The 8,718-nt window shown below is 41.8% G+C and overlaps 1 pseudogene; it reads left to right on the top strand.

Moving 5' to 3' along the window:
• Positions 1-8,199: 8,199 nt before the first annotated feature.
• Positions 8,200-8,718, top strand: part of LOC117539060 — a 2,366-nt pseudogene continuing 1,847 nt past the window's right edge.

Raw genomic sequence — 8,718 nt, 5'->3', positions numbered from 1 at the left:
CAAGTTCGAGTCCCACTGCAGTCAGCATGTCGTTGTGTCCCTGAGACCCTTCACCCCAAAGTGTTCCAGTGGGGATTGCCCACAGTATTGAGTATGTATGTCGCTTTGGATAAAAGCGTCTAACAAGTAACATGTAGTGGTAGTATTCATAATAGAAATAGTAGCAGCCCCAAATTAAACAAAATGGATCTCAGTTTTGGCTAATATAATAAATTGCAGAACATTATTGGAATATTTATATAAATATATGACATATTATATATTATATATCAGTAGCAAGTCAGACCTGCCCTTTGTTTGGTAAAAGCGCTTTGTCAAGATTTTGAAGTGCTGATTCTGTGTCTGTAGCTTTAAATGCTAATGAGCTGCTGCTAGCCACGCCCCTCTGCGATGTGATTGGTTTAAAAAAAAAAAACACAACATAGGAGGAGATTCAGGTGATAAGGGGGGGGGGGGGGTACCTTGGTTGCTGATTGGCTAATGGTTACACAAGACAAAACACCGTTATGACATCATAAAGTGGCCAAAATCTGATCAGCTCATTTTCAGACAGGTTTTTATAGAAATGGATCAAAAAGAGAGAGAATCTTTGTTCCTGAAACTTTCAGTCTCTTTCCACAGAGGGGACACATGTTGATGTAGAAAATGCAGAGAGGGGAACATGTGATGTAGAAGAGACGGAAGAAGAGGGACACATGTTGATGTAGAAGAGACATGAAGAAGAGGGGACACATGTTGAACACATGTTGATGTAGAAGAGACATGAAGAAGAGGGGACACATGTTGACGTAGAAGAGACATGAAGAAGAGGGGACACATGTTGATGTAGAAGAGACATGAAGAAGAGGGGACACATGTTGATGTAGAAGAGACATGGAGAAGAGGAGACACATGTTGATGTAGAAGAGACGTGAAGAAGAGGGGACACATGTTGATGTAGAAGAGACATGAAGAAGAGGGGACACATGTTGATGTAGAAGAGACATGAAGAAGAGGGGACACATGTTGATGTAGAAGAGACTTGAAGAAGAGGGGACACATGTTGATGTAGAAGAGACTTGAAGAAGAGGGGACACATGTTGATGTAGAAGAGACATGAAGAGAGGACACATGTTGATGTAGAAGAGACATGAAGAAGAGGGGACACATGTTGATGTAGAAGAGACATGAAGAAGAGGGGACACATGTTGATGTAGAAGAGACATGAAGAAGAGGGGACACATGTTGATGTAGAAGAGACATGAAGAAGAGGGGACACATGTTGATGTAGAAGAGACATGAAGAAGAGGGGACACGTGTTGATGTAGAAGAGACATGAAGAAGAGGGGACACATGTTGATGTAGAAGAGAAATGAAGAAGAGGGACACATGTTGATGTAGAAGAGACATGGAAGAAGAGGGGACACATGTTGATGTAGAAGAGACATGAAGAAGAGGGGACACATGTTGATGTAGAAGAGACTGAGAAGGGGACACATGTGATGTAGAAGAGACATGAAGAAGAGGGGACACATGCTGATGTAGGAGAGACATGAAGAAGAGGGGACACATGTTGATGTAGAAGAGACATGAAGAAGAGGGGACACATGTTGATGTAGAAGAGACATGAAGAAGAGGGGACACATGTTGATGTAGAAGAGACATGGAGAAGAGGGGACACATGTTGATGTAGAAGAGACATGAAGAAGAGGGGACACATGTTGATGTAGAAGAGACATGAAGAAGAGGGGACACGTGTTGATGTAGAAGAGACATGAAGAAGTGGATATAATAGGTGACCTTTAAAGTGTGTAGCCATTATGAATGTTTTTAATGATATCTTTTGCGTGAAACCAATAATGCTTCTGTCTTTGCTAAGGGGGAATCTTTCCAGTAAAATAGAAAAAAAAAGATTGATCCTTTTGACTTGGATATATTGATTTAATCCCATCAGGACAGAACATTATTGATTTCTCTCCACACCGCAGCATTTGACCTTGTTTACTGAAACATTTCCCTGTTTGAAAAGGACACTGTGGATTGTATACTCCTACCGTATGTCATTTAAAAGACATACAGTATTATGGCTTTTTATTTGAAGAAATAACAGTGCAATGTGACATCAATAATATAAAATAAAGTGTCTCACAGACTGAAGGCTCCTTTAAGTGGTTACACAAATAAAAAGTTGCCGTTTAAGGAGCAGATGTGCAGAAATCTGAAGGATTAATAATTCTTCCTCCGTGTCGAGTCTTAACGAGAAGTCGTCTGCGGTTGCGGAGAGTTTCTGAACATTAAGTTTATGAGCTTGTCGTTATTTAACATGTCAGGGTCCCCCACAGTACAATGAAATCTTGATGGTGATGGCAGCACAGATACTTTGTTTTCTCCTAACTCCTACTCCTGCAGGTGCAAAGACATTATCCACATTTCTGATAAATATTCAAAATTAGGGAGCGCTTGATTTGCTGCACCCTTGGTGGTTGTGGTGGAATTAACTGAAGTACAATTATGATGAGCTTTTCCATGTTGTGTAAAATGTGGTACTTCTTGTTTCTGAGTACTTCCTCCACCACACACACACACACACACACACACACACACACACACACACACACACACACACACACACACACACACACACACACACACACACACACACACACACACACACACACACACACACACACACACACACACACACACACACACACACACACACACATACACACACACACACTACACACACACACACACACACACACACACACACACACACACACACACACACACACACACACACACACACACACACACACACACACACACACACACACACACACACACACACACACACACACAGTAGTGAGTGGAGAGTTAAGGATTAACTCAATGTTGTCACTAGTTGTGTATTTATCACTAGGTTCATAAATAATAGTGCTTTTCCTAATGCTCAAAGACGCTTTACATAAAAATAAATGCACGGTGAGTTCAGGTTCTGCAGTGCTGCGGCCATTTCCTGCCTCTCCATCTGAATACAGTAAAAAAAACAAGCATTCCTGTAAATAAAGACGGCCGTCCAGCGACTGTCTTCCCAGCGACAACGCTATTGAGCGTAGTCAGATGCTCCGCTGATTAAAAATTGATCCATTTTGAAAAATCTAATCAACTAAATAGGCTTTTTTCATAGGTCTGGGTGGGGTTGTGTGTCGGGGGGGTGGAGCAGCTGCTGACACAGAGAGGCAGACCTGTTATTAACCCCTGCACCTCCACCCACCCTGAAGCCCAGGGACCAGACAGAACCCAGACGGCGTGAATTATTCAGCAGTCTGAGAGCGGCTCCGGACACTCGGCCTCTTAATGCCTGCCGGTGGAGGCGAGTGGCTCTAATGGCCGCTGGGGTGGAGCTCCGGCTCACAAGGCAAGGACAGGCAAGTTTATTTCAAGATTCAAGGCTTTCATTGTCATTAGTACATAGCTACAGTGTAGTTATGACAATGAAAGTCTTAGGTCACAGGCTCCTCTAACAGTGCAACACAATAAAGTGCAAGTAAATACAATCAAATAGAATATAATAGAAATAGTCTACAAGTAATTGAAATATTAATATAAGTTACAGATTAATGTTATGGATGTTCTTTCAAAAGTTCAGGCGTTTAACAGTCTTAAGAGCGTTAAGAAACATATTATAAAATGGCATTTAAAAACACTAATTTAAAAAGCAAAAATAATAAAACATGAATAACAAAAGTCACATGAATAAAAGTTACAGAGCAGTGTGAGATGTGAATAGTTCAATTAAAAGCAGCGGCAAAAAGAAAAGTCTTCAGCCTGGATTTAAAAGTAGTAAGAGTTTTGTTTTGTTTATTTGTTTATTCCACACATGGCAGTTCTTTTAAAACATGTAAACTTATACTGGTTTTTTTTTTTTTATAGCGCATGGTGGAAAGGAGCAGGGAAAAGAAAATATTATATTACCTGCCCCTTCTTAAAATAAATAAAATAACCAAAAAAAGTCAAATAAAAAGCAATATTTTTCACATTTGCTTAAAAAATACTGAAACATAAAACCAGAACACAATCAAAAGTCAACTTCATACTGTCTAATTACGCTTTCTTTATAGTTGCAGTGGACCTGCAGGTTTCTGGTAGTTTGTTCCAGATATTTGGAGCATAATAACTGAAAGCTCCTTCTCCATGTTTAGTTCTGACTCTGGGGACAGAAAGCAGTCCCAGCGGACGGATGGAGGGCCGCTAACGCTCCGGCTGAAAGGGGGAAGTGAGAGCGAATTCATGGGGGGGGGGGGGGAGGTCACGGAGGGTTAATGATGCCGCACGTCTAGACGGACGCTGGACTCACACCCTGCCCAAAAGGCGGAGGGGGGGATGGTGTCCGGATGCAATAATATTCTAGAGGAAAACAAGCCCTGCAATATTAAATCTGGGGGCTTGTTGACTTTGAGCAGGATCCACAATTGACCCTTACAAATAACAGAAAACAATATTACAGTGATGGCGTCTTTTTGTGGGCTGATTTTCCATTTGATTTTGGATTATTGCAGAAAAATGATCTCTATGGCAAACAAACTTTATGATATGTATACATTTTGTTCAGCAGGATTTAATCTCAACATATTAACACCACTTTGTGATTTTTTTTACTTTGTTGGGCTATACAGGAACTACAGCACGGTCACATTACTTCACGTCACCACCGCTAAGCTAAAGGTGGCTAATGTTGGGCTATAGAGAGGCGAAGTCCCTCCCCTTCCGGTGGACCTCCATGGGACCTTATTTCGAAAGAATTATGTATTGAAGTCAATGGAGAGAGAAAGATTATCTTTCGATCCCGTTTGAATTGTGCCACGAATTACACATATGATGTTTGTCAATTTAAAGGATAATTTTGCAAGTCAAAAAAAAAAAAAGTGTCGTAAAACTGTGAAGTAACACATTTGTTTGTGTGAAACGCTGAATGAACTACATCTCTGGGTTGCGTTCCGATAATCCAAAAATCAGCTCCTAAATTCTAACCCTATCTCCTATTCCTTGACCTCTGAGTGAAACGTCACGGGGTTAAGGGATAGTGGATAGGAGAATTCAAAAGGACTTAGGAGAAGAGACTGCGGTACTTTAGAGAATCCGAATGCACTTTCACTATCCGACGTGTTTATGATGCGCCAGTGGACGTCATGAACGTGCGTCTGCTGCTGTGGGGTAACCATGGAAACTACAGGTTTCTATACAGAGGACTACAACATGGATGTTTAATAAGAACGAGGGACTACTGTAAACTCATCTAGAGACTCTGCACCGTGCTCTGATGCTGTTGCTTTATGCTTTATGAACGGGGACAACAGAGAAACATATTCTTCAGGACCAAAGTTGGAATTGAAATAAAAAAGGAAAGTGAAACTTCTGCTCGTCACCCTCTCCCTCCGGTCCACATTAATACAAATGATCCCAATACGTATGATTGTATGAACTATGAAAATATCTTATAATCAATACAAATGTATTTATTATAAACGTTAGTCCTTAACATCTATCACTGTGTATATCACCATTCAAACATCTTTTAAAAGTTGAACAAACCCCACACAGCTCAGTAAAGACTGTGAGATGTTGACTTTATTTGATCATTTCAGTAAAAACTAACATTCATATTTCTCTTTTTGATTATAATACTGATGAACGTTCAGAACAAAGCACTTTGGCAACTTACCACATACGTTTTAAAATGCGTAATAAGCACCGTAACTTTCATGATATAATTTCTCCCATTATCGTTTGTGTCCGTGAATGGCCGACTGTTGAGTGACGGCAAATGCTGCGGCTGCAATGCATTGTGGGGCAGCATTTTCTCCTCTCCTTTCGGTTAGGGAGGTCCAGTGGTTCCTAAGCTAAAGGAGGTTATAAAGGAAGTTTGAAACCTCCTTTCCTTTCATTTGGAGAATTGGAACGGCACTTATCATGGCTGCCAGTGACGTACTTCCGGGTCATTTCACTTGGTTAGGAAGGTTCCTAAGCTAAATGGACTATTGGAATGGGCCCCTGGTCTCGCAGAACAACACACGTCACCAAGATGGCTGTCACTACTGTCTTGTCAACAAAACGATTGACTACCCTCACTATCACCACAATGAAGCACGTCCAGAAGAATGTCATGCAAAGCTGCCTGCCTTCCTTTGATTCTCTCTGAACTGCCTGGTCTTTTTAATGTTTAATGTCAACAACTTGTGCAGATAGCGTGAAGTAGAACAGATCGGCGATCGCCGATGCTAGCGTTACCCCCTAATCGCACCAGGAGCGTCTGCGCTGCGGCTGCGCCTCGCTGCGACCTCCTCCTGCGTCCTAACCCACCAGGCGCGTTTCAAAACGTTGCGGAAGCGGAGCGTCTTGTGTGCAGCCTCGCAGTTGTTGGATGAACATTCCACTTCCTGCCTGCGCTGCGTCAAAAATAGGATTCATCCTATATTTTAGAAATTCCTTGCGGCGAGGAGCTTCTGGGACGCTTCGAGCCGCGGCGCAGCGCGGCGCAGCGTGTCTGGTGGAATAGCACCCATTGACTAGAGTGGCCACGATCGCTAAAAACGCCACAGCCGCAGCGCAGACGCTCCTGGTGGGATTAGGGGGTGTGTTAGCATTTCTCCCCCGTGCTTAAATGGTGTATTATAGAATGATCACACCGGTGTGACAGTACTCTTCAAAGGGTTCACGAAATATGACTACTACTCTTACTGTTTAACATTTTGGGTTACTTAATGTTACTTCATATTAAGGCTAATAAAAATGACAAGGCTGTAATGCTAACTAACGTGCTAGCTACTAGCTAGGTAGCTAACTTGATCCAGGCAGCCACTCCTGGTCCTTTCATCAGACGGGAAGCGAAAGAACGAGCAAGACCCATTGCTGGTATGATAACAGCCTGGTACTAAGCACACAGGCATCTTGTTAAAGTTATCTTATCTTAGCCAGCGCCATATAGATAGATTATATCTATATGGCGCTGATCTTAGCTATCTCTTAGTGGAGGAAAACAATTGTGACATCACTTACGCGACTCTGGGATTTGTAGTCTTTCTAGTTGCGTATTTTTCATAGTCTTATATTTCAACAGTTTTACGACAAATTATGACTTTTTTTACATGGAAATTATTTTTTAAGATTGACAAACATCATATGTGTAATTCATGGCACAATTCAAACGGGATTGAAAGATAAGTTTTCTCTCTCCTTTGACTTCAATACATAATTTTTCCGAAATAAGGTCCCATGGACCGGAAGTAGATGGGCGTGACTTCGCCTCTCTATAAGGAACTACAGCACGGTCACATCACTTCACGTCACTAACACTAAGCTAAAGGTGGCTAATGTTGGGCTAATAAAATATCAGACAGATATCGATAAATACAGCTAGCTGATATTCGCTGTCTATCTACCTTGTTAGCTAGCCTACCTTAGCCACCCATCTAACAAGCTAGCGATAGACAGACACACAGATTAGACAGATATCTTTGAATACAGCTAGCTAACATTCACTATCCATCTACCTTGTTAGCTAGCCTACCTTAGCTACCCATCTAACTAGCTATTTAGCAAATGTAAGCTATATAGCTAGCTATCGTCAAATGTGTGCTTTTTGTGATTTATATTTGAATTATTATTTAACAGCCTATGGTTGGACTTTAAGTGCAAACCATTGTCTACGTTCAGGCAGTGAGAGTAGTTATAAAAACATGTTGACGTGTTATTTAAATAAGCAGACAGGGAACTACAAACATCTCTGTAGATTCTCAAATATGTTTTTGGAATAAATCGGTGTATTAAATAGTTTGCTTCTCACCTGATAAACTGTTAAACTTAATAACAGTTCATTAAAACGCTTAAAACTAGTTTCTGTGGAAAGGAAAGGTTGGTAAAGCTGGAGACGCTGTGCAAAGTAATAGCAATAACTGTCTTACTGACAGTGACAAGACGTAACACGTCAATGTGGAAAAGCCCTACAGCGAGCGAAGCATAATGAGAACACAGTATGATTCATCCGTTTGGAATGAAACTCAACCTGTTGAACTGTCACGATGAAGCTCCACCTATCACCTGACTCACCCGAGATAACCAGGAAACAGGCTGTTATTCTGCCTCGCTGAGACGACACAAACACACACACACACACACACACACACACACACACAACACATACACACACACACACACACACACACACACACACACACACACACACACACACACACACACACAAAGACAATGACAATGAGAGACGGACGGTTTTAAGATTCAACTTTACACCAAAAACCACTTGGGGACGTCCACAGGAGGGAATACTGGAATACCTTCCACTTCAAGCAGCTGCTGAATCCACACACTGAGTTTAACCAGAACAAAGACTCAAAGTGAAAGTAAGTCTCAGGGAACAGGGAGCGGCTGCTGCTGAGTTCACTGCTTCACTCACAGACAACATGGCTTCCAGATTAGAGGAATATCTCTGCTGTACTGTCTGCCATGACATCTTTAAAGATCCTGTGGTCCTGTCCTGCAGCCACAGCTTCTGTAGAGCCTGTCTGCAGACCTGGTGGACGGAGAAAGTCATCAAGGAGTGTCCACTTTGTAAGAGACCCTCAGATTTATGAACCTCCCTGTAATCTGGTGTTAAAGAACCTGTGTGAGAGTTTCCTACAGGAGAGAGATCAGAGACCTCCAGAGGCTCTCTGCAGTCTG

The sequence above is a fragment of the Gymnodraco acuticeps genome, unplaced genomic scaffold (assembly GCF_902827175.1).
Source record: "Gymnodraco acuticeps unplaced genomic scaffold, fGymAcu1.1, whole genome shotgun sequence".
Classification (NCBI taxonomy): domain Eukaryota; kingdom Metazoa; phylum Chordata; class Actinopteri; order Perciformes; family Bathydraconidae; genus Gymnodraco; species Gymnodraco acuticeps.
Note: the sequence above shows the minus strand (reverse complement) of the source record. Positions and strands in the feature narration are given on the sequence as shown.